This window comes from Lepidochelys kempii, chromosome 18, assembly GCF_965140265.1.
Source record: "Lepidochelys kempii isolate rLepKem1 chromosome 18, rLepKem1.hap2, whole genome shotgun sequence".
Classification (NCBI taxonomy): domain Eukaryota; kingdom Metazoa; phylum Chordata; order Testudines; family Cheloniidae; genus Lepidochelys; species Lepidochelys kempii.
The window spans coordinates 10,867,159-10,891,660 of NC_133273.1; the positions used below are offsets into that span (position 1 = coordinate 10,867,159).

A 24,502-nucleotide genomic window follows, 5' to 3' on the forward strand; every position below is an offset into this window, starting at 1 on the left:
TCTTCCTGTAAATGCCTGTTAGGTACAGCTCTTCTACTAGTCTATTACAGTGCATGCAATAACTTTACCACTAAAATGCATCCGATGAAGTGAGCTGTAGCTTACGAAAGCTTATACCCAAATAAATCTGTTAGTCTCTAAGGTGCCACAAGTACTGCTTTTCTTTTTGTGAATACAGACTAACACGGCTGCGACTCTGAAACTCTGAAATGACTCTGAAATATTTCTTTTCAGTTGCTCTAGATCAAGTATATAATATTTAAAAAGGAGTTACCCTTTAAGTGCTGTGTCTGTGTGTGCATTGCCCAGTCGTGCAGAGTTCCTGAATTTCAATTTGTGAATTTACTGAATTCTGTAAGTTAAAAAAAAAAGCCTACTGTATCATACAGCTTATTTTATTTATTTGCTACTGCTGCAGCTAAACACAACGGTTCTTTGCTACACTTTATGTAGCCCAAGCTTTCTGTGATGGACATTGATGCATCTGGATGCTACTGAAAGTCATTCACCTTATCTGTAGATTTGTTGAAACTTCCCTGATCTTTTCCCCTTCCCACTCCTGTCTTTAATAAACATGCACCAAAAGGCACATATGGTGAATTAAATCCCAGTTCCTGTATCCTGGTATCTGTAACCTTTCAAGCCCAATGGATGGAGCCAGAAAGTTGTCACTATCTGATATGTCTGCCATTTAAACTAGCCCTCGTTCGTCAGTAACTTCCAATTTAACAGTTGACAGCTGCTTACATTCCCGGGCTCCATCCTATGTTGCAGGGAAAATATGAAATGTAACATCTGTCCTTTGAAACAGGTGATAGCCATGTCCTGCAACATGGTGTGTAGATGTTTATCTGAATTACAGCAGACCCTTGCTAACCAGCATGCACAGAAATAGAGCTCTCTCCTCCTCTTGGCAAAGTAACAGGAGAGTCCTGTACCAAAGGTTCATATTATTAAGACTTCTTCCCCTCCTCCATTACTATACATTTACCAGTTCCTTATGAAATGTAAAATTAAACTATTACCAAAAGACAAGAAAGGACATTTTGTGAGACATCATCTTTGAGATTTTTATTTGACCACTTACTAAATTTGCATAATGCTATCCTTTGTTGTTCTCCATGTTATGGACCTGATCCATAGCCCATTGAAGCCATCAGAAAGATTCCCATTGACTTCAGGGAGCTCTGGATCAGGCCCTATATGGACAAGATGGCAGGATTCTACAGGCATTGTCTAGCTCTTTCATAAGAGCAGGTGATTAACTTTATTTTACTCTATTGGGAGTACTCATCACTGTAGTTTTCAGACTCTTCCATACCACAACTCCATATTACGACACCCAAACGTTTCACACCTCCATCGCATAAATCTGGGATTACCCTTCGTCTAAACGTAAAGAAAGGGATAATGGCAGTCCCCAGTTGAGAACCCACAAGTGGCAGAAATCAAAATTGTAATTGTCTTTGTTCTATTTCACCTTCCCTCCCCAAACTTATTTTAAGACCTATTAATTTAATGTTCCTTAAAGTGAGCTGAAAGCACTGCCTTGAGACACAGCTGACGTGGATATGCACTGAGCAAGCCTCAGCTAACTCCACTCTGCTACCTCTTTTCCTCCCATGTCAGTATAATAATGCACAGGACAGTGGTTCCTTTGACTTGTTCTCTTATTATTGTACCACCATAAAGGGTAAGAAATTATTTCTCAGACAGAAGGTAACTTTTCCAAAAGCATTAATATACTTAAGTTTGTCAACTCCCATTTTCAGAAGTGATTTCAGCACCTAAACCTCACAGAAAGGCAATGAAATTTAGGCTCCTGAACTACTTAGGTGCTTTTTTCAGTGTTGTAGCTGTTTTGGTTTCAGGATATTAGAGAGATAAGGTCGGGGAGCTCATATCTTTTATTGGACCAGCTTCTGTTGATGAAAGAGGCAAGCTTTCGAGCTACACAGAGCTCTTCTTCAGGTCTGGGAAAGGTGCTTTTGAAAGTTTTACCCAGAGTCCTTCGAGTGTTAAAATGCAGTTGGGAACAGGGCAAATTAAACTAGGAATTTTTTTTAAATCGTCCACTTTTTAATTGAATTTCCCTCCACTTCCTCTTTGTAAGATGACAAACCTCTTTTCCTCTGCTTGTGACGTCAGCAGTTAGTGCTGCCCCTCATCTGTTTAAGAAATATCTGCTTCAAAGTACAGGCCTTGCTTCCAAGTACAGGCCAGTTTGGGACTAGCAGCTCCAACCACTTGCTGGACATGCAGAGCCAGCGTCAAAGGGGAGGCAGCCTGAAGAAGTACTCCTGGCACCTTATAGGCTGGTTTCTACCAAGCCACTTGACTCTTTCCTTTCACTTCCAATCCCATGTGGTGGCGAGTGCTCAACTCCGATTTAGTCCTAAATTGGGCCTTAAGAGACTCACCCTCACTTTGTTTATTTTTTAAGAAGCTAAAGGGAGTTCAGTATTTCCAATTCCACTTTAATGAGAGATTGCCCTGCCCCCCACCTCACAATTAATTATACTTCTAGGAGACGGATCGAGGTCCCTGCATTTAGAACCAGCTCTGCCTCACACACACCTGCCGTTATCGCATTTCCAGGACTGTCAATGATTTACACTAGAAACACTAAATGACCCAACTAGAACTGCTGTTACCAGAAAGGTTGTTTATGATGGAGAAGTTAATTCCCCCTGCCCCCACGTAGAGCTGTAAACCAGGTTTTTCTTGTGCTCCTCATTTTTTCCCCATGACCAAGCTTAAGAAAAAATCATGGTGGCAAAGTTCTTCCTGAAGGTGACAATATAAAATGGTGATGGAGAGATTACTGTGTCAATCTGTATGCCTCTTCAGATCCACTTACAATAGATGATAGACTATTGATAGGCGGATAGAAAGGAGAGCCGTCAATCCTGCATGAGGAAGCAGTGCATGCGATTATGAAAATGAAGCCCAGGACAACACCAGGGCTAGATAGCGTACCAGCAGAATTGCTATAAGTGATTGGTGACACCAGTATTGTTCTCATGTGGAAAATTTGTAACCACGAGTGGATGAATAGAAATCGGCCAGGCGACTGGGAGAAAGCCATCCTTCTGCCCTTATCAAAGAAAGGGGATATAAAAACGATTACTACCCAATTGTACCACCTCCCTGATATTGCACACAAGTAAAGTGCTGCTCTGCATAATTCAGGATCACATGAAGCAACTGATAGAAGCAGAACTACTGGTTTCAGAGAGGGACAAGTCACGCAGGATCAAATCATGAATATCTTCTCATATCACTGAAAAGTGCAAGGAACATAATCACCCACTGATTACGTGTTTCATTGACCACTCCAAGGCATTTGATATTCTCCAACATGGCAGTCTCTGGAAGGTACTGGCAGATATGGGGATTCAGAAACATCTTGCTTGACCTCATTGCAAGTCTCCACTGTCAACTACAGACCGCAGTGCAAACTGCAGGTGACCGTGAGTGGCTTTCCATTGGCCAGGGTGAGAGACAAGGGTGCATTCTGTCCCCCAAGTCTTTTCAATATGTATGCAGAATTTATTATAAGACAAGCCCTGGAAGATTTTCATAAAGTGGAAGGAGCTGGGATTTCAGTTGGTGGACACTTCTTAATCAACCTCAAATATGCTGATAAGACAACACTCTTTTCTGTAACCATGATGCAATACAAGAAATGTTGGAATCTGTAAAAAGTTTGCGAGGAATATTGACTATTCCTGAATGTGGCAAAAACAAAATGTTCGTATGTTGACAAATTAATAACAATAGGATGCAAGCGGGCATCACAATTAAAAGGTCATGCTGTAGAGGCAGTAGATTCATTTAATTTTCTGGGATCATATATATCCAACCAAGGAGGCTACTCCAAAGAAATCAGACGACAACTAGGGATGGGTCGTTCAGCCATGGCCTCCCTTACAGAAGTATAGAAAATCTGTGGCATCTCAAAGGTATGAAAGTTCGTCTGGTGAAAAGCTTAATTTTTTCCATAGCAATTTATGGATGTGAATGCTGAGAAACTAATGCCACTGACAAGAAAAAAAACTGAAGCCTTTGATATGTGATGCTGGCACGTTTCCTGGATGGAAAAGATGACAAACACTTGTTAGAAGTATTATTGGAGATCAGTGGACTCCGCTCTTGGAAATCAACAGGTATGAACTTATGAGCTTTGGTCACATCAAGTGTAGAGATGGAAATAACCTAGAGAAAGTTATCACGGACAGAATGGCGGCAGGTCATCATACTAGGGGATGACTAGCGAGGAGATGGATAGATGGTGTGCAGCAGATCACAGGGAGGTCAGCTGCTAAGAGTGCAGAGTCAGTGATAGATTGAGAAGGCTTCTGAAAATTCTGCTGGGATGTCCCCAGTATTCAGATATGAATTACTAGACCTGACATATTCACTCATTTTGGTCTCTTGCCGGCATGCTGGATCACACATGGATTTGTTCTCTCCCTTTCCCCCATTACAAGTCTAAAGTTTTCCTATGTGAATCTCTCTCTCTCTCTCTCTCTCACACACACACACACACACACACCCACACACCCACCCCTGTTTAAATAATTAGATAAGCCAACGGCTAAAGAGGGGAAGCCACTTCTGTTTTGTGTTCCTTTAAAGTGCTCAGTGCCCTGGAACACAGGAGTTTAAGCCTTCCTCAGAGATGCTTTAACAACTGATAAATCAGAATTGGAGGATTTAGGAGGCCGCAGCCATGTGAGATCTGGATGGATAACTGCACCTCTGTTAGGAAAATGATAATATGTTGGTCAGTCTGCAAAGGACACCGAATAGGGGTCAGGTACAGAATTCCAACCGAAAGGCAGCTACCGATAGCACCTTTGGCATGTGTGGGAAAGAACACAGCTTCTTTGGAACTTGGAGCTTTTTTAGTGGAATCATGCTGGCAGGTACACTTATGCAGGTCAGTGAGCTCTTTAGAGATCACTGGCCACAACAATTCACCTCGAGGGGCATCTGAGGATTCCTCCGCCTGCCCCCTCCCAACAAACTTTGGACTGATTTGTTTCCCCATTATGTTGCTCCCCTCCCATGTTTTCAGATATATCAACAATCTGAGTCATGAGATAGCCATAGATGAAACCACAGTTAAGGGAAAAGGTCAAATCCGTGACGCAGCCATGATGCGTAACAAGCCTATTAAATTAGGCTTGAGGGCTATTTCACCCTCCTGCGTGAAATCAGGGTAGCGTACAGTGTGCATTCAGAATTGCAGGGGTACGCATCATTTGAAGTCCTATGTTGCAAACTAGACTATGGGGTTCTACTGGAAGTCACAAAGCAAAGATGGAGTCTACCCATTAGACTACTGAATTAATTAGGCATTCCCAGACACGAAGGACAAATCTGCCATTGATGCTGGTAAATGAGGAATCTAAGCTAAGATGCCAGGTATAATTTTTCTCCCCTCCAGAATTGCTGAAGATAAGCCCATTGTTTGCTGCAACAACAAATTGTACTCACTGTAGTTTGCACAATTTATGACTAATCCAGTTTAAAAGAAGACAGTTATATCCTAGCAGAAATGGTGGGGGGTGCTGGTCATCTGTGCTTTCTGCTGCCATAATGGTCAGACTTCCCATTAGCCTGCACACCACAGATTTAAGCACTCGATAAATACAGTGGACCCTTTAGGCCATTGATGAATTTGAACCTTGAGGATGCAATTAAAAAAAAAAAGTATACCACAACCTATGTAGATAAATTTTACAACTTTAAAATGTTGGCAAGAAAGATAATGCCACTGTAAAGCAATGCTTGGGCATGCTTTGGGAATTGATTGCCATTTAGAAAGTTAAATTACTGCGGTTTACAAGTATAACACTGCCAGATAGCTGCTCTGAAGTTTGAGTGAATCATTCTCTAAACAAAAAAAAATACCATTTCTTAGTACTTTCTTTTTTGTTGCCAAGAGTGAGTGTCACATATTCAAGGCAACTGTGCCTGTACTTCCCCCTCAGTGATCTCTTGAGGGCACCCACTTAACAGTTTCCACCTCCCAGCAGTCCCGTCCCTGGACAGAGACCCACATCTCGCTCCCTTCTGAGTGGGGGTTTTAAGTTCTGCACAGCTCAATGAATTTACACTGTGATATCCAGAGCAAGTCCAACTGCCTAAACAGGCCAGTGCCTGCATTTATAAAAGTCACCACACAGCTCCTTCTAAGCAAGCACATTTCTTCCTAAGGTAAAATCATTGCAGAGAAATATATTGAAACAATAGAAGAACCTACACACATGGTAAAAAGCTTACCAGAGGACTCCCCCAGCTCTAACATAGTGCTCTAGTAGATTTTAGTCCTTCAGAACCCACACTGGGTTTTCTCTGTGATTATAGTTTATCTGTCTTAGATCCAGAACCAGAACAAAGGTTGGGAAAATCGGCCATTTCTTTATACAGCTTGGGCCTTTGATCTTGGCCTTCTGTAACAGGTAATCAGCAGATAAAGGCCCTCTCTCCTCAGGCTTAGCTTCAAAAGGCTATTTCTTTGCAGAACTGGAGTTGAATAATTTGCATTAGGGGAGAGCCCAAGGGATTCCGTGGGAAATCCATTAACACTTATTGTCCCAAAAGTCCATTCTTGTCTGGCACATTTTCAGTATAGTCCTTTGAACATCCAGGTCTGACCTCTGTCATGTCAGCTCCCTTAGAGAGGTTACATGCAATCACAGCCCACAATAATATGTAAACTTAATACAATAAGGTCTTTCAAGGCCAGGAAATTGCCCTGTCACAGCCTGGATTCCTCTGCATAATGATGGGACGTCCAGGATTTCCAGGTTTATGGATCTTGGGTAGCAGATAGAATACCCCAGGTCGGAGTTCCAGGGGTGTGTCTGTGCGGATTTGTTCTTGTGCTTTTTCAGGGAGTTTCTTGAGCAAATGCTGTAGTTTCTTTTGGTAACCCTCAGTGGGATCAGAGGGTAATGGCTTGTAGAAAGTGGTGTTGGAGAGCTGCCGAGCAGCCTCTTGTTCATATTCCGACCTATTTATGATGACGACGACAGCACCTCCTTTATCAGCCTTTTTGATTATGATGTCAGAGTTGTTTCTGAGGCTGTGGATGGCATTTTGTTCTGCACGGCTGAGGTAATGGGGCAAGTGGGGTATTCTATTTGCTACCAAAGATACATAAACCTGGAAATCCTGGACACCCCATCATCTCAGGCATTGGCACCTGACAGCAGGATTGTCTGGCTATGTAGACTCCCTCCTCAGGCCCTACGCTACCAGCACTCCCAGCTATCTTCGAGACACCACTGACTTCCTGAGGAAACTACAATCCATCGGTGATCTTCCTGAAAACACCATCCTGGCCACTATGGATGTAGAAGCCCTCTACACCAACATTCCACACAAAGATGGACTACAAGCCGTCAAGAACACTGTCCCCGATAATGTCACGGCTAACCTGGTGGCTGAACTTTGTGACTTTGTCCTCACCCATAACTATTTCACATTTGGGAAGAATGTATACCTTCAAATCAGCGGCACTGCTATGGGTACCCACATGGCCCCACAGTATGCCAACATTTTTATGGCTGACTTAGAACAACGCTTCCTTAGCTCTCGTCCCCTAACGCCCCTGCTCTACTTGTGCTATATTGATGACATCTTCATCATCTGGACCCATGGAAAAGAAGCCCTTGAGGAATTCCACCATGATTTCAACAATTTCCATCCCACCATCAACCTCAGCCTGGACCAGTCTACAAAAGAGATCCGCTTCCTGGACACTACGGTGCTAATAAGCGATGGTCACATAAACACCACCCTATATCGGAAACCTACTGACCACGATTCCTACCTACATGCCTCCAGTTTTCACCCAGATCACACCACTCGATCCATTGTCTACAGCCAAGCTCTACGATACAACCGCATTTGCTCCAACCCCTCAGACAGAGACAAACACCTACAAGATTTCTATCAAGCATTCTTACAACTACAATACCCACCTGCTGAAGTGAAGAAACAGATTGACAGAGCCAGAAGAGTACCAGGAAGTCACCTACTACAGGACAGGCCCAACAAAGAAAATAACAGAATGCCACTAGCCATCACCTTTAGCCCCCAACTAAAACCTCTCCAACGCATCATCAAGGATCTACAACCTATCCTGAAGGACGACCCATCACTCTCACAGATCTTGGGAGACAGACCAGTCCTTGCCTACAGACAGCCTCCCAACCTGAAGCAAATATTCACCAGTAACCACACACGATACCACAGAACCACTAACCCAGGAACCTATCCTTGCAACAAAGCCCGTTGCCAACTGTGCCCACATATCTATTCAGGGGACACCATCATAGGGCCTAATCACATCAGCCACACTATCAGAGGCTCGTTCACCTGCACATCTACCAATGTCATATATGCCATCATGTGCCAGCAATGCCCCTCTGCCATGTACATTGGTCAAACTGGACAGTCTCTACATAAAAGAATAAATGGACACAAATCAGACGTCAAGAATTATAACATTCATAAACCAGTCAGAGAACACTTCAATCTCTCTGGTCACTCAATCTCTGACCTAAAAGTGGCAATATTACAACAAAAAGACTTCAAAAACAGACTCCAACGAGAGACTGCTGAATTGGAATTAATTTGCAAACTGGATACACTTAATTTAGGCTTGAATAGAGACTGGGAGTGGATGAGTCATTACACAAAGTAAAACTATTTCCCCATGTTTATTTCCCCCCCTCCCCCATTCCTCAGACGTTCTTGTTAACTGCTGGAAATGACTCACCTTGATTATCACTACAAAAGGTTTTCTTTCCCCGCCCCGCTCTCCTGCTGGTAATAGCTCATCTTAAGTGATCACTCTCCTTCCAGTGTGTATGATAACACCCATTTTTTCATGTTCTGTGTGTATATAAATCTCCTCACTGTATTTTCCACTGAATGCATCCGATGAAGTGAGCTGTAGCTCACCAAAGCTTATGCTCAAATAAATTGGTTAGTCTCTAAGGTGCCACAAGTCCTCCTTTTCTTTTTGCGCGTACAGATTAACATGGCTGCTACTCTGAAACCTGTCATAAATAAGGTAACAGCACAGACCATTCACTCAATCACACTGGATAGCTTCCATCTGCTATATATAGGTAAAACTTCCTTCCTAAGCCCCACAGCCATCAGCTAAAGAAGAAGAATGACCTTTAGCAAGTCTTACCAGTCAGATCCAGTTCTTTAAAATCAAGCGGTGTTTTTAAAGTTTAATCGCTATTGGCATTTCAAGCCTAGTACCTGGGTTGGCAATTTTGATTTAAAGGGTTACGATTCTGGACACCAGTAGTATTATACTATAGAAGAGGCTATACATTAGCTACTATTCTGCTTTAAATATTGTCTTAGTCAGCAGAAGAAAAAATGTCAGCATTCCATGTTTTTAAGTCAACTCTAAAATTTAAACAAGTCAACAACCAGCAAGCTACTATGAAATTAGGATGGTAACACGGCTTACAACCTCTTCCATTGGGTTCCCAATATATTAGCATCACCAATGATAGTTTTCAGAGTAACAGCCGTGTTAGTCTGTATTCGCAAAAAGAAAAGGAGTACTTGTGGCACCTTAGAGACTAACCAATTTATTTGAGCATGAGCTTTCGTGAGCTACAGCTCACTTCATTGGATGCATACTGTGGAAACTGCAGAAGAATCCACCAGTGCATGAGGACCATCCTTACTCCCCAGTGGGTTACAAGAACACTCTTCTGCAATCCTGTACTAGATTCAGAACTGCCCATTGTAAACTAACTTTGCACTAAAAAACACTTCAGTTAATTCATTTCCAGGCAGCTACACTGACCAAATGGCTGCAGTTTTCATTCAAGCACATCATGCTGGGAAGGCATTATCTACTGACCCGGGGAAGGGAAGTTAAATTCCCCTGAAGTCTGACATGAAGTCGTTGGACTGCATTTTACCTGCAGCACATGCAAAACAACCTAACCATTTTAGAGTTAGTGAGAACTGGCAGGTTGATTTAAGCAGCTTACATTTGTCCATGTTACACTTCAGCGGGAGTAGCAAAGAGCATGCCTGCACCAATTTACAACAACATAAGTGATCCATTAGCTCTCAATTGTATCCTGTCCCTTTTATGAATATCTTTTCAACACCTTTTGCACATCAAACAAGCAGGACAGCCTGACCTCATTAGCCTGCCCAGCTGTCTCGCACATTCCTCTAGTGCAGAGATTGAACCATTACAAACTAGAGAAAATGCACTAACCAGGGCTTGAAAACTCTGTTTTCTGCCAGCTAGAGGATTCAATCAGCTGGTCAAATGACACACTGGAGGAGGAAAAACAACAAGGAGTCCCGGTGACACCTTAAAGACTAAACACGTTTATTTGGGCACAAGCTTTCATGGGCTAAAACTCACTTCAAAGCTTATGCGCAAATAAATTTGTTAGTCTCTAAGATGCCACAAGGACTTCGCATTGTTTTTGCTGATACAGACTAACATGGCTACCAAACTGGAGGAGGAAGAGCTTACCAGTCAGTTTCAGGGAAAACAGCCATGTGAGAAACTTAGCATTCACACTTTCTGGGAATAGGAAGAGTGCTGGAATTTCTATCAGATTGATGTCCCTAGGCCCTGCTTGCAGGCTGCATCTTTTGTCCCAGACACCGTTAAGCAGAAGCTGCTAAGTCTGAAGCCCCTTTGCCATACCTTGCTGATAGAAGAGGGGAGGAGCAATCTCCCCTGCTACAGCTCTTCCACAGCCTGGTGACTTAGGCATGGGAAGTCTGCGGTACTTGGAGGTGCCCCCAGGCTCTAGCTGCTCCATCAGCCACTACTCTCTCTCTTCCTCAGTCTCCATTGCTCACAGCTCTGCCAAGCACCAACCCAGTCAAATTGCAGTATGCTTCTCAGTTTTATAGCCGCCCTCTCCCAGCCCTGAAATCGTCTAGCAACTTGGTCATTTCTCTCTGCTGCGGCTTGGCAGAGCTAGGAACAGGAACGCTGGGGCTCTTGGGCTGTGGAGACTCAAGTTGACAACAGGCACACACCTGCAAGGTGCTTCACAACTTTAAGGGCTAGAGAATGACCTTCAGTTTGCCAGAAACAAATTTTGCAGAAACTAATGGTCTAGTGCCCCCCATCCCTATTCACCAAAAAGAGCTTCCCATATTGTTGACAAGCAAACAAGGGGCTATTTGTAAGACCTAGTAATAAGTGCTGCCCTATCTGGGAAATCCTAAACTCCTGAAGTCTGTTCCAATTGCCTAGTGGTTTGACTGACAAGGTGGGTGAGGCAATACCTGTCAACAGAAGCTGGTCCAGTAAAAGAGATTTGTTCACCCACCTTCTCTCTAAAATATCCTGGGACCAACACGGCTACAACATCCTTGCAAAGAATGATCTGACTGTCAGCTACCTGCTAATGTTCAGTTGTGTACTGACAGTGTTTGTCAGTCTCTTCCCCAGTCGCCACGTCGATGCTTAGCTGTACTAATGGAATGTAGGGTCCACAAATGATCTAGAACAAGGTTTACAACAATAGGTGCCTACTCCTGGGCACCCAGGTAAGTGGCTGAATTCCAAGAATGCGGAATGCCCTGCGGCTCCCATTTCCTTCAAGGAAGTGAACTGTTCACACCTATTTTTTAAACTCCTAGGTACCCATCTGAATGGTCTCTCGGGCCAACAAGTCCTTAATGAAGGAAGGGACTGGGAGAAAGAGTGACTTGATGAAACCACAGAGTCTACTAAATTAAAGCACATGTGGTCCAAGGAAGTACGAAAATCCTCCCATAGAGAATGGCTCAGTGCTAATTATGTCAGCAGGTTTTAAAATTTTTAGAAGTGGAGCTTCAAGACTGAGCAGTAAGCGGTCCCATTTAGTGTCACTGTTTTAGCATTCCTAAACTATCAAAGTCCTTGGGCACATGCAAAAAACAACACTATGCTCAGACTATAACATATTCTTCAGCAACCAACAACAACAAAAAATTAGAAAAACGGGGAAGTCCCAACATTATGGCCTTCCTGAGATTTCATGAGTTTCTCCAGTTTGCTTTTGAGTAATACTTAACATTTATGTCACACTCTGATTAATCTTCACAGCAGTCCAGTGAAGCCCAGTAGGCATTGTCTCCATTTCACAAAGGGCTTGGGGGAGAACAGAAGGAAATGACTTTATCAAGGCTCCTTAGATCAGTCACAGAAGTAGGATTAGATCTCAGCAGTTCCTACCTCACAATCCTGTGATAAATCCATTAGGGAGACATGGTGGGTGATGTGATATCTTTCACTGGACCAAGTTCTTTCTAGGCAGGACAAACACAAGATGAAACTATCAGAATCTGGCAATTAAGATTTAGTGGAGTAAGGTAAGTCTATTTACTGTGACGAACGTAGTACCCCGGAACAGACTCTGTCAAACAAACAGATTCAAGAACGCTTTCTGCAAGCCTATAGATTACTAATGCTACATATTTCAGCCTTATGATGGAAGCTAGATAGAAGGCTGCTCTCCTTACCTGGACCTCTATGGAGAAACTTATACTCTAATAAAAACTTAAGCACTTAGTTCCTATGAGCATCTCGGACAATGCTCAAAAAGAATTGAGCTGAAATGATTAGTATGTGACCTAGCAGAGGACACTCACTAGAATCTAAATATAGCCACATCTCTGGTTTTCCAAGAGCTAAATGCAGCTGGAGAAGGCTGGATAGTTGACCGATAGATTAGAATGGATGACTTAGATCCCTCCCTTCTTCTCGGTTGGGTTTAAGGTGGTTTATATATACTGGGTACCTTTATATTCAGTTCCATAGTACTCAGGTATTGATTATTATATTTCTAGTATTGCAAACAGCAGCTACAGACCTAAGGGATATTTAGAAAAATGTGAAGCCAGGTGTAGCATTGGCAATATCCTCTTTCTTTTGAGCCAGCAAAGTATTTTCTACCTATTTATCTATGATTGTTCACACAGGGTCATAGATATGCATGATGCTATGCATAAAGAGAGTCTCCATGTCCCCAGGTTGCTGACAGTCTTAAACACATAATCTTAAGAGCCCAATGATTTCAATGGGAGTTTGATTGGACCCCAATTTTCTACAACTGCATCCTGAGACATTCTCTCGCCTGTTCATTTTTTTAACTAGCTGTTCACCCATCTCTGTGCTACCGAATGGCACCTTTTACATTCTCCTTGTACCGCGTCAGGTAGAGACAAAATTTATTTCACAGCAACAGTTGTCTACTGACAAGGAGACAATCATAAGTAGTACACTTTCTCCATAGGTGCACATATATTACTGTAATTGCTTCCTCCTTGTTTTATTCTCTTCTATATAGATTTTTATATTGTGCTCATCACTGTAGCATTCAAGAGCCTTCCAGTAGCTCATTAAGCAGTATGACTAACATGTCACATTTGTTCTTTCACCTGCTTCCCAGAAGGAGACGTGTTTGTGGTAGAATGTTTTGTTATTTTAAAAAAGTACAAATGTAGCAACGCTTATTTTAAAGAAGGCAAAGTCAATGGAATGCTCCTTGCACTTGGAGCAGAAGGTGATGAGGTTTGTGAAGGTTCTTAGTTCCTGTGGGAGTTCATTGTGTTTGCAATTGATGCTGCTCTAGGAATTATGACCAAATGTAGTGATTAAGCCTAATGTTTGTCTGAAGCAACATAAAAAATTTTTTAAAAAAATCTCATTTCCATATATGGCTTAAATTAACCCTTTTTTTCAAAAAATATTTCTTTTTTTAAAATCATGCAAACTGATGAGATCTGGCACTTGTATGAAATCAAAAACAGAGGCCACTTCCGTTGACAGAATTTCATACCTAGGCTTTATTTATCTCCAGTTAGCAGCACAAGATTTTGCTTTAATATTGCTCAACATTCCTGTAGAAATGCGATGCTGTACCTGTGAAGCACACTTCCAAACACTGAAAACAGAGCTAAGTCGAACTTATCCCACCTTGCCCAAAAGGAATTACTTTGCACATTCCCAAACTTCAGGAACTGGCAAATGTTCTCACCTGTGCATTTCACAGGATGCAGCTCTTCATTCAGGTTAGAGCCATCTGGGTCTCTGGTTTTAAGATGCCAGGTAACTCCCTGCTCACTAAGCTGATATAAAGGATATATGAACATATACATTCAGACAGGAGAACAGTAAAAAATACACACACACACACTTTTGCCCCTCAAGACAGCTGGGCTGAGACATCTAAAGTCTATTTACAAAATGAAGCCATCACCCCGCTCACCCTGAATATAGTCAGAAATCAACATGGAAGTTCTACTGATGTTGTGCTGCCAAAGCTACTGTAACAATCTTATTTAAAAAAAAAAAATCAAACTACTTTGACGTTCATGGTAATTGGCAGCTAAGCAAACTCAACCATAGTTGTGTAAAAGCAAACATCTTTCCGTACTACTCAAACTTTATATTCTCAGTCCCATCCTTAGATATCTGGGCACAAACGGGAGTGAATTTTATGATCAACTCTTGCTGCAAATGCAGTCCGGCGCTACAGAAGGGATCACCCCACATACTCTCTTGTTCAGAGCAAGCCCTGAAACAGATCATCAGTTTTCAGAAGCCGTAACTATTGACACAGAGCCAGAAAGCAGAATTTTTGTTACTTCGGGCTTCTAACACATCATCTCTGGGCATAACACCATGCTGTAGTTTGCAGACACTCTGAACACATTTCGTTAATTTCAAACCAAAGCGACTACCCCGAGTCTACATATCACTTTGTCAATTATCTTCAGCATCAAATCTTCATGACTTGATCCAAAACTCACTGCTGTTTACCTTGTGCTTTCAAGAAGGGGGTGGAAGGCCTCCCAAAATCCCATTCTGTTAGGTGTGATGACCAGGGTTGTATCGGAAGCGCATGAGCTGAGGTTTATTTATTGCTTTCTCAAACACCAATGCCATCCCCTGTGCTTTAGAACCCTTACTCCTGGGAATGCATTCGGAAGCAAAATCAATGGAACATGACTAGGCTTAGCACCCTCCCCCGAAGAAACTGGCCCCTTAGGTTGGGATTAACCTAGGAAAAGCTCCCTGTTTCAGTCTGTAAACCCCTGCAGAGCAGGCTCTATCTTCTTGTCTGTCTGTGCAGCACTGCTGCTCTGTGGGTACTGCGGAATCACTCACTTCATACAATGTCTAAGTGTCTCTAACTCCTTGCTCCTGCGTCCATGGAAAATTGTCCCATGGTTACTGTTCTTCGGGTTACAGAACTCTGCACAAATCAGTTTCCACAATGTGTTGGCTTTTACATTTATGTGAAGCATTAAAAGTGTCAGCCATCTTACATTACCATAAATGCTGGGGTTGGTCCGAGGCCTTTTCCCATTCTTTACTCTATTGTCTCCTTCGGTATGGTAGGGTTAAAAAAAGAACTAGATAAATTCATGGAAGATAATCTGTCAATGGCTATTAGCCAGGATGGGCAGGGGTAGTGTCCCTAGCCTCTGTTTGCCAGAAGCTGGGAATGAGCGACAGGGAATGGATCACTTGATGATTCCTGTTCTGTTCATTCCCTCTGGGGCACCTGGCATTGGCCACTGTCAGAAGACAGGATACTGGGCTAGATGGACCTTGGGTCTGACCCAGTATGGCCGTTCTTATGTCTTATGGTGCCTTCTCACTCGTAGTTCCTGCCCCCCTTCTGTTTTTAATTCAATTGCACTTTTCTAATATCTTTCAAAGCCCTGCCACTTCCCTCCTGCATTTCGATGACTCCTACTGTATTACATCACCTCCGAAGTCTTTTTTTTACCCTCTTCAGCTGAAGTAAAACAAGCTAAATAAGGTCCAAAGTCATTCTTGCTAAAAGGACTGACTGGATCTACCCCACCCCCCATGTTCCTCTTGATCCTGTCTCCCAAGTAATTTTCCTTCAATACCCTTCAGAATTTTAGATTATCTCCACTTGCAGTCTCCTCCTCCCAGTAGAAGCCTATTTCCTATATTCGGCAAAACATTAAAATTGCCAACTGACCATCTTTCCTTATTTCCCAGTCCAATTCCCATAGCTTCAGAATAAATACAGCCTCTGTATATCAGATGTGGTTTTGCGTAATTTTTTTTTATGCACACTAAATATTTTGCAAACAAAACAGCTAAAATTAAATCAGATAGCGAGAGTAACATTCAAACACACACACCACTAGGAAGCTCCCATCACCACTCCTGACCATGTTTGCCATCAGAACGCTGACAAAAGAATGCTTTGAAAAAGGGCATAGCCTACCACGACTGTGCCCAAAAGTCACTGCATGAGACAAGGGTGACAGCTACTAATAGTTGCAACATGCAGATAAGATGCATTTTCACAGAACTGTAAATTCTGCTTGAATCACAGTGTGAGTTAACTCATTCCTTGCTCAATGGCACAAAATTTGGAGTTACACCCACAACTGAGGAAAGTTATCTGCTTTGGGTAAAAGACCTGAGAAATTCTAGCCTGAGAAAGCACCTGGTAAAGTTTCCAAGACCTACAGGTGGGTCTCCGCATGGGTTCGGAGTGTGGACGAGAGGTGGCAGGAAAGCACGAGCCAGACAGGATAAGTTAGAATAATAAGTCAATTAATAAGTTAGAGAAGAGAAAGAAAAAAGAAATTTTAACTGAAATGGTAGAATGCAAGGTGTAGGGGAGAGGAGAGGGAAAGAGACAGAAACTGAAGACAACACAGGGGAAAAAATAGACCAGGGCCTATTACAAGAAAAGGAAGGAAATAACAAAAGCATGAGAAATGCACTGAACAGTTTTACAGTGGAACAGTGGTCAGGGAATCACTGGATGAATTTCACTGGTATTCCGATAATTTACTCAAACCCTTGTCTATGCTATTGGATCAGCTCTGTATAGTTGTCCAAATACTGTTCGGGCAATGTATTATTTTACAATAATATATTGAACTCATTCTTTCTTTCTTTTGCTGTTCAGCCAATCCTAATTGTAAGTTACTCACCAATGTGCTGAGGGTGGGATGACTGGTCAAGCTCCTTTCTCTTCTGTTCCTATGTATCTGAGGTGGAGGTAACCTATTAGTGCATCTAATCTGTCTTCACAATTATGCAGGATTGTTCCCTACAATACATTCTCATATGATTCATAGTTAAGTGACTCAAGCAATGGGGCTTTCACCATATCCCTTGGGAGACTGTTGAACAAACTCCTTGACCCCTCTAATTCCTCTAAAAGTAAATTAACCCTGTACATACCAGCTGGTCCTGTGTGGCTCCTGTAATTTGTTCAAATGACCACTTGAGTCAACTATTCATAACATGCATTTTCCAATTCTCTATCCCCCCGTGCATGATCTACTCCTAACAAATGCCTTTGTATCTAATATATCTGGGGGCAAAGGGAATGGGAAATAAATGACAAGAGGAAGGAGATGAAAAAAGGTTAATGGCTGACTTTAAGACAATTAAAATTTTACACCTAAAGGATATAAGAGGCAAAGACTGAAGGCTTTTGAATCTAAGTGGTAGCAAGGCAGGTTCAAGAAGAGAGAGGCGGTGTGCTGCAACATGTTTATTTTCAAAGCAAATGGAAGGAATGGCTTGTCTCTTCTCTAAATACTGTAACAAACAGAATTTGTCACTGCTACAGCTGAAGGTAAGATCATTTTGAAAAAAAACTGGACTAGAACATACAAAATTCTAACCAAACTGCCTAGTAAAGTCTTTTTGGATGTTGTCACGCATTACTCACACACTCCTGCCAAAAGAACTGTTAGAACAAAATAAGCTTGCTTTTATTTCTACCACCAATTGTATTAGCATTACTGTCAACTTAAAACATTTACCTGTGTTATTAATACCATCTTAGATTATTAGAAGTTTTTTGTCATTACTTATTCTCTGTTTGCTTTCTGCATCCCTTGGGTAATAGTCAGCTTCACTAACAGGTGGTTAGTACAGCAATGTTTGGGTTTCAGGGGTTTGCTAACAGGTTTTAAAAACAGCTATTTTAATTAGATTTTTTAAAATTTTAGAAACATTTCTAGCGGTTCTTGTAAAAAACGGTTAGCTGGTTTGCTTTTAATAAAGACCTAGGGTAACATTTTTAAAAGCCCCTAAGTGACTTAAGAGCCTAAACCCTATAGACCTTCATAAAATAGATGTGCCTAAGTCATTCCTGAAAATGAGACTTAGGCTCCTTACCTCTAGTACATAATTGGGGTTTTTTGTTTGTTTGGGTTGTTTTTTTTTACAACACACCAAGTAGCAGAAGTCCTTTTGTTCTCCCACAATATGCCTGTGTGCAAGTTCCCCTCAGCAAAGCCACAGACTGTATCAAATTGGCGTTAGACAAGTAGAGTTTTCTGCTGACTACCTCAGTTTCACTTTTTCCTTCTAGCTCCCACTGCTGCAAAAGTTCACATGCACAATCATCAGTCACATACTTAAGCATATACAAAACAAGGACTCTTGAGAGAAAGTCAGAGGCCCAACTCTCCACTGCCTTGCACTGTGTCATCATTTAGATCAGTGCCAAATGGGCAGTAAACACAACTGATCAGGAAGTGTTCACATCCCCTTTGCACTGATGTGAAGAAATGCACAAAGCACAAGACAATGCAGAAGGAAGGTCACCATTTAATTTTCTTACAGTTAACATAAATGAAGAATGATTCTTCATTCTGACACTCTTTGGAAAGGTACAAGCACACACACACTGGAATGCCAAAATATGATCCGACGTTCAGAATAACCATAAGCCCACATATGATTTATCAATATACCCTGTCAAACGACAGGCTCTCAGCTAGTAAGATAGAGTGAACCATTATGAAGTCATAGCTCACTATACTAACAACAACAGATGGTATTAAGATTGCTTTAGTGACATATTCCATGCTCAGTTGCTCAAAAAACAGGTTTTTCACAAGAGTTGTAAAACCAGTTTCCATCTCTCTATTTTAGAAGACTAGTTTTCTGTTTATACCGTATTTAAATTGAGTGTTTTAAATTTCTTAGACTTTCAACTGCTCCTCCTTTGTCTTTGGGAATGAGCAAGGCTGACTTTCAACTGGACTTTATTTGCTCCCAGGTGGTTATTAATTTTTAACAAGAGAAAGTTAGAAGGCAATATGAGGGCCATGAAAGTTGCAGTTACACATGAGAAAAGAATCTCTGTAAAGAGCAGATCTGCTAGCGTGGTCATAAGACTCAGGCCATGTCTATACTGCCCTGCAGTTTGGGCCACTGGGGTGTGAACAGCAGTGCACACCAAAGAGCTACGCTGTACCTCCCCTGCGTGGACACCACAGCGAGAACTTAAGTTCCTATTTCTCATTAATGTGACCCTCTTTGAAGAGGGTTAATGCAAATTAAGGACCTTTTGGTTTGTTCCTGCAACATCCATACAGGGAACTTTTAGCACAGGACTTTGGTGCACACTGCTATTCACACCCCAGTAGCCCAAACTACAGGGCAGTGCAGACATGCCCTTACTTCCACTATTCATGAGTGACACAATCAACATGATTCACAGAAGCCTACACCAGTGCCAGTGGGTGGGGTCTGGATCAGACTGGGAAAAGCCAAGTAGCGTAGCTAGGAATCTTTCAGACTCCTGGCTCCAAACTGGTCCCAAATGTCTCTCTCTTCCCTTTTAATACAAAAAAAAAAAAAAAAAAAAAAAAAAAGACATTTTACCTAGCAATTTTTCTACTAGCCCCCATCTCCGTAAACTCCAACTTTCCCCCAAACCCCTGCCCACCTACAGAAGCGGGATATGTTCACTATAAATCAATTACACAGTTTAATCCCTCCTCAGTATTTTTGCTGGAAGTTCGGTCCTCAGCTCAGAAACCTGGCCAGCTGGTAAGGCGAATTTTCTTCTTTGATTAACCATTCCACTATAACCAGGTGAATTAAAACACACTAGAGATGCTGAAAACACCAGCTTGGGAAATATTAGGTATAAATCTATTCTTAGGCATACAATCTTCTCATATGAGATAGCAGTGCCAACTTGTTCAAGTTGAGGAACCACTCCAATCTTTCCCCCATGTTACTTGCAAGGCAGCATACTGAAAGTACCCCCAAGGGTCACCTCAGAAGTTAATGAGCATCCAGAATTCCCTAATATTCTGCATCATTTCACCCTGGCAAGTTTTCCCTCTAGCCTAATTCAACTGTGCTCATCAAATGCCCACAAGGAGTACTAATAAAACTGCCTGGAATTATAAGCTACCCAAGCAATGATTGGATAATGAATTACATACAGCTGGGGGGTGCAACTTTATTGACAGGACAGTTGTCTCAGTTATAATATACACGCCAAAGTCATCTTTGTAGTTCTCTATCATACCAGCAGTGAAATAATCCTCTCATACCCTCTTGACACCCAGATACTATAGCAATTACTGCCCTGGCCCTTCGGTATTATTGTTTACGTTGCAGTAACACCTAGAAACACAAAACAGGATAGTGGCCCCACCGTGTTACATACTGTAACAAACAGTCCTTGCCCCCCAAAGAGCTTACAGACAAGATAAAGGGTGGGAGAAAAAAATATCTTATCTCCATTTACAGGTGGGGAACAGAGGCAGCACAGAGAGATGAAGCAATTTGCCTGAGGTCACACAGGGAGTCAGTGGCAGAGCCCGCAACTGACTCCAGAGTCCCTGCTGAATCCCTCAGACAGAAGGCTGCCCGTTCTCATAGGGCAGAGGTACCTGAAAAGGATACCGACAGTGAAACCCATTGATAGCGAGAACTCCCATTGATAAGGAAATGGCATTCAAGTCCCGTTTCCAGCATGCAAACTGCAACCCCGATTAGAGCAGGGGTGGCCAAACTGCAGCTTGCGAGCCACGTGGGGCTCTTTTACAGTTGAAGGGTGTCTCAGGTGTCCCCCCATTCTCCACCTACCAGATGGGGGGTGGGGGTGGGGACAGAGGACTCATGGCTTCTGCCCTGCAGCAGGATGGTGGGGCTAGGGGCTTCACCCAGTGGGGAAAGGGGTCTCCAGGCTTCAGCCCCAGGGGAGGTGCCTACTGAGGCTGAGGGCTTCAGCCAAGCTCTTGCTGAAGACCCAAGCCCCAGCAGGCACCTCCCCAGCCACACCACCCTGCCGCAGGGCAGAAGCCCCGAGCACTGGAGGTTGCATCCAGCTCTCCAACTTCTGAAGATTATCATATGGGGCTCGGAGGATCAGTACATTTGGCCACTCCTGGATTATAGGGTGCTTGGAGGGCAAGTTCTGGCTAACCAGAGAAGGTGATCTCAGTGCAAACCATTTCCAGTTCCAGGAGATGTTCGGCCCGCCCTGTTATGGAGGCTCACTGTACAAATCCGAGACAATCTGCTTCAGAAGCAAGTTCCCTAACGGCAGCGCCGCCAGAAAAGTCTACAAGTGGCCTGCGGACCAGCCACTTGGAGGAACTCCGGGATCCCACCCAGCACCTTTGAGGCAACGCAGAAGCCCTCTGGGACCGCCCGGTGCCGCAGGGATCCTGTTCCCAGCCTCCGGCCAGGGCCAGGGCCAGGGCCAGGTCCAGGTCCATGGCCAAGTGTTACAGCAGGAAAACGAAAGCGACTTACTCCGGGCCAAGGCGGAGGAACGAGCCCGTCCGGGAAGCGCGGACAAGAGGGAGCCGCGCAGGAGAAGCGCCGGGTTTCTCCTGAGGCAGGGCATGGAAATCCGGGGGCAGGGCGTGGCACAGCCCGACCACGGGAGACCAGGGCGCACCGGAGCGCGGCCAGCCCACCTGCGCCCCGAGCGCACCGGGCAGGGGAGGCGCCTCCGCCGGGGAGCGCTCGGAGCCTACCTGGAACCGGGGCGCCAGGTCAGCGCACAGCTTCCCCCGGGAGGCGCCAGGCTGGGTGAACAGCTCCCGGCGGCTGGGACGGACTCAGCTCCCTCCCCCGGGCACGGGGAGCGAAGTCCGCGGGGGAAGTTACCGGGCTCCGCGGGGGGCGCGTCCTGCCCGCGCCCGGGCCCCACTCACCTGCGCGCCTCGGGCGCCGCTCCATGCCCAGCGGCCCTCCCCAAGCCCTGCTGCCGCCGCGGGCGCCGCCTCCTCCCCATGGCAGGGGAGAGCCAAGGCGGCAGCAGGAAGCCGGCAGCAACCGGGCGGCTCCAGCAGCGCCCTCCCCGCGGTAGCGCCGCGCCCGGGTCCTAGAGCCTCCTGGCACGACACAGCAATGAGGGGCGTGTGCGGGGACGAGCACCTCTCTGCGCAGCATGGCGAGGGGGCCCTTTCCAAGCCGAGAACCGCCCTAGCCAGTGGGTGGGCTCGGGCCGGGGCCCACTGGGGTCCAGCCGGCCCTTGCTGGGGCCTCCGGCCTCCCTAGACAGGCCTGGGCTCCGGGTGCGGCAGCGGGGTTCTGCTCTTCCCACAGCTGCTCCTTCGCCTACAGCACAGGGGCGTTACTTGACATTCCCACAGCACCTCTCCTTCCACCGGGACCCCGGCGCTCCCTTCCCCAGCCCTGCAGGGCCAGGCCCCAGGGCAGAACAGTCAATGGGCCCCCCCCCCCGCACCCCTGTGGACAGGGCCCACCGGCTGCGCTGCTGGGCGCACTCTTCCGGCAGGGCCAGGGCTTCCACGTGCCCACCCCGTGGGGTTGCCAACTGACTAATTGCGCAAACCCAAAGACCCTTGCCCTGCCCCTTTCCCTGCCCCGAGACCCCCTACCCCACCCCACCCCTGCTCACTCCATCCCCCTCCCTCCGTCACTCGCTCTCCCGCACCCTCACTCACTTTCACCAGGCTGGGGCACGGGGTTGGGATGCAGGAGGGGGTGAGGGGTGCAGACTCTAGGAGGGAGTTTGGATGTGGGAGGGGGCACAGGGCGCCAGCTCTGGGAAGAAGTTTTGTGCGGGAGGGGGTGCAGACTCTGGGACGGAGTTTGGGTGCAGGAGGGGGTTTGGGGTGTGGGTTCTAGGCTGGGGCAGGGGTGCAGGAGGGAGTCAGGGGGTTGGCACTTACTTCCGGCAGCTCCCGAAAGCAATTGGCACACCCTTGTGGCAGCGGCTCCTAGGCAGGGGGCCAAAGGGAGCTGGGGAGTTGGCTCTCAGGGCATTTAAAGAGCATGAGAACTGAGGTTCCCATGTAATCACTTGTCTCCAGGAGCTGGGTGTCTAAGAAAACTTCAAATATCACAGGACTTGTGATAAATTCACAATCATTAGCAACAATTTATTTCGAGCTATTGGCTCAAAGGACACGTTGTAAGGAATAGACGGTGCCAAAGACTAGATCACTGCTCAACAGAGGTTACAGTCCATTCTGGGATTTTCAAGAGACTCTAACAGAGTAAGGAACCCAAATTCCAATTTGAGTTGGGTGCCTAACTCCCTTTGGCATCTTTGAAAATCCCCCCTAAAAGCATAAGTGGGCATAATGTAGAAAGATAAACGTACAGTTCCCGAGAGGCCAGGGTGAGGGCGGTGCGGTCTTGGCAGCATTAGGGCACTGAGGAGTGATGTCAGAGCAAGCAGTATCTTCGGGGGGAGGGGCAGGATCTCCCTGGATGAGTGACTGCTAAAAAGATAACGAATGGCAAGAGTGATCCAGCACCAGAATTTCCACCTGACAGCTCCCAAATACAGTGGTCAGAAACTATTAGAGCCTCCCCTGGGATAGTGCTTGGGGTGTGCTATAGACCGCCGGGATCTAATTTGGATATGGATAGAGCCCTTTTTAATGTTTTTAATAAAGTAAATACTAATGGAAACTGTGTGATCATGGGAGACTTTAACTTCCCAGATATAGACTGGAGGACGAGTGCTAGTAATAATAATAGGGCTCAGATTTTCCTAGATGCGATAGCTGATGGATTCCTTCAACAAGTAGTTGCTGAACCGACTAGAGGGGATGCCATTTTAGATTTGGTCTTGGTGAGTAATGAGGACCTCATAGAGGAAATGGTTGTAGGGGATAATCTTGGCTCAAGTGATCATGAGCTAATTCAGTTCAAATTGAATGGAAGGATTAACAAAAATAAATCTGCAACTAGGGTTTTTGATTTCAAAAGGGCTGACTTTCAAAAATTAAGGAAATTAGTTAGGGAAGTGGATTGGACTGAAGAATTTATGGGTTTAAAGGTAGAGGAGGCCTGGGATTATTTTAAATTAAAGCTGCAGAAGCTATCGGAAGCCTGCATCCCAAGAAAGGGGAAAAAATTCATAGGCAGGAGTTGTAGACCAAGCTGGATGAGCAAGCATCTTAGAGAGGTAATTAAGAAAAAGCAGAAAGCATATAGGGAGTGGAAGAAGGGAGGGATCAGTAAGGAAAGCTACCTTATTGAGGTCAGAATATGTAGGGATAAAGTGAGACAGGCTAAAAGTCAAGTAGAGTTGGACCTTGCAAAGGGAATTAAAACCAATAGTAAAAGGTTCTATAGTCATATAAATAGGAAGAAAACAAAGAAAGAAGAAGTGGGACCGCTAAAAACTGAGGATGGAGTGGAGGTCAAGGATAATCTAGGCAT

General features: G+C 44.5%; 1 protein-coding gene across 10 annotated transcripts in view; it reads right to left on the reverse strand.

Annotated features, from left to right (window-relative positions):
* TMEM51 (transmembrane protein 51) overlaps positions 1–22,222 on the reverse strand; it is a 36,888-nt gene extending 14,666 nt beyond the window's left edge. The window contains exons 1-4 of one of the 10 annotated variants that reach the window (XM_073317172.1): positions 22,015–22,222; positions 14,061–14,151; positions 12,257–12,330; positions 275–352 (exon numbers count right to left, since the gene is read on the reverse strand). The gene's annotated coding sequence lies outside the window, so the exon portion shown is untranslated. The other 9 variants (XM_073317171.1, XM_073317173.1, XM_073317176.1 and 6 more) reach the window with 9 other exon arrangements.
* Positions 22,223–24,502: the final 2,280 nt, after the last annotated feature.